Consider the following 2,804-nt stretch of genomic DNA (forward strand, 5'->3'; position numbering starts at 1 on the left):
AAGAGCCATTGAGCATTCAATTCAAGCAAGCAAAGAAAGTAAAAAGATAAAAATTCTAAAATTGCTAAGCTAAGCTTTAAATTTGGAGTTAAAGTGCTAAAGGACCTTCGTGAGATTTTCTTTACTCAATCCCTTAGTTAAATCGTCGGCCCGCGTGGAGGCTTATTTTTAATTGTCTTGCATCATTGTTGTTAAAGCATGGGAGTATGAATTAAATGTTTGTGGAAGAAATCTAATTGCATTATTGTGAAGGCATAGTGTTTGTCATTCTTTGTGTTTGTTGTATTTTGCATTGTGCATGCATGGACGTCGTTCATTGAGACCAACTCTTGTCCCTCTTGATTTGCATCTTGAATCTATTGTTAAAAATCTTAGAGGAAGAGGAAGTTCAAATAGAGCCAATCTTTCCATGGATGACCATAATGATAATCATGTTGAGGACCTTGGTCACATAGACCAACAAGGTATCCTTCATCCCAATGTGCACAATGAGAACATACAAGTACCATTATGCATGCCTAGGTCATTCATTCACCAACCACCACAACAACAAGGCCAAGTTCCATATAGAATGCTAAGGCCAATGTATACTCCACAACCTCCCATCAACAATCAAGGAATTCAAAACCAAGGTGTTCATGTTGCACCTCAAGTAGCTAATCCACCTCTTGCTTTAAGAGACCATTATGTACCTAATGAGTATAATGCACCTACATGCATCCAATTGCCTCCATTTAGAGCACATCATTATGAAATTAAGCCACAAACCATTCAAATGCTTCCTAACTATCATGGACTTCCAATGAAGAACCTTACAAGCATTTAGATGAGTTTCTTGAAGTATGTTACACCGTAAAATATACGGACATACCAGAAGAGGTTTTAAGACTCAAACTTTTTTCATTCACCTTAAAAGACAAGACAAAGTATTGGTTTAACAATCTTAGGCCTTTTTCAATCACTTCTTGGGCAGAAATGCAACAAGAGTTCTTGAAGAAGTACTATCCAGTTTCTAAGACCAATGTCATGAGAACCTCAATTCGAGAATTTTCACATGGAGATGGAGAAACGTTTCATGAGGCATGGGAACGCTTCAATGAATTGCTTAGGAAGTGTCCACATCATGACATGCCCAAATGGCAATTAGTTCAATACTTCTTTGAGAGCTTATCGGATAAGTATAAGGGTATGGTTGATGTTTCCATGGGTGGCTCATACATTGATAGGCATGAGGATGACGTATGGCGTCTCTACGAGAGCATGAGTGAAAATTCTTTGCATAAAACACTATCATCCAAGAATGGTAGAAATTCACAAGGTAGGAAGAGTGTTGGCTTACATCAAGTCGACCATTCAAATGAAATAGCCGCCGAAATGAAGTCTTTGTCTCAAAGGTTTGATTAATTTTTGATTAACCAAAACTCGGCGAACCAAGTATCTTCCTTCCCTAACCATTCTCATTGTGCATCAAATGAAACATGTATGACTTGTTCTAGTGTTCTTCATTCTACTTCTCATTGTCCTCACGGACAAGTGCAAAGTGAACCTAAAGAACAAGTCAATGCGGCTTTTGTGAACCAAGGGAACAATCCTTACGATACTCATTATAATCCAAGTTGGTGGAATCATCCGAATTTCTCTTGGAAAAACCAAGGAGATGGCTCAAACCCTCCCCAAGGCGGTTTTCAAGGGAAGTACATTCCACCTCCACTTCAAAACCAAGGATCCCAAGGTTATAGACCCTATCAATCACAACGGAATCAATTCGCTAATTCTCATTTTCCCAACCAATCTTATTCCCAAGGTAATACTAGAAGTCCCGCCTTTGAAGAGAAAGTTTTGAATGTTTTGGGCACTTTAGAGGCTAACACTCAATTGTTTCATTCTCACTCTCAATCTATTACGAAGCTAGAAACCCAAGTAGGGCAAATAGCTAGCACTCTCAATGCAAGAGAGAAGGGAAAGATGCCTATAAATGCCCCACCTAAGCAACAATGTGTTATGGAAACCCATTCCTCATCGGAAGGCCACACCATTGAACATATTAATGCAGTGACTACCTTGCGGAGTGGTAGGATTGTGGACAATCAAGTTGGAATGTCCAATGAAGAGAGTGAACCAGTGCAACCTTAAGTTGTCACCCGTCCTGTTTCACATCCCATTCCTCCTTCATTGCATATATATGACCTTGTAAATGAGAAAGTCTTGAAAGATGTGTTTGAAAAAGAAGTTTTGAAAAATGATGTTGAAAATGTTTTATTGAAAAATGATTTGAAAACTTCTTGTGTTGAAGAAAGTTTAAAAGAAAATTTTGAAAAAGTGTTTGAACCAAAGGTTCCATTTCCGGATGCCTTAAAAGGATCCATTTCAAAAGACAAGCAAAAGGCAAAAACCAATTAAATCATGGAAATGTTTAGTCAAGTAAAAGTTAATCTTCCACTATTGGATGCAATCAAGCAAATTTCGATTTATGCCAAATTCTTGAAAGACTTGTGCACCCAAAAGGAAAAGAACAAGAGCCAAGCACCAAGAAAAGTGGTTTTGACCGAGCAAGTAAGCTCAATTTTGTAACATAACACTATTCCAAAGTTTAAGGACCCCGGTTCACCCACTACATCATGCATTATTGGTGATCATATCATTAATCGAGCGCTTCTTGACTTAAGAGCAAGTGTTAACCTTCTTCCATACTCGATTTATGTCAAATTGGGCTTAGGTGAATTGAAACCGACGTCGGTAGTTTTGCAACTTGCTGACCAATCCATTAAGAAGCCTAGGGGTATAATTGAGGATGTTTTGATAAA

The 2,804-nt window shown here is 38.2% G+C and overlaps 1 pseudogene; it reads right to left on the reverse strand.

Moving 5' to 3' along the window:
* Positions 1-1,031: 1,031 nt before the first annotated feature.
* On the reverse strand, positions 1,032-1,130 carry LOC132297849 (small nucleolar RNA R71; annotated as a pseudogene).
* Positions 1,131-2,804: the final 1,674 nt, after the last annotated feature.

This window comes from Cornus florida, unplaced genomic scaffold, assembly GCF_030987335.1.
Source record: "Cornus florida cultivar Cherokee Brave unplaced genomic scaffold, ASM3098733v1 CherokeeBrave_3.0.0_Hap2_Chr02, whole genome shotgun sequence".
NCBI classification, from domain to species: domain Eukaryota; kingdom Viridiplantae; phylum Streptophyta; class Magnoliopsida; order Cornales; family Cornaceae; genus Cornus; species Cornus florida.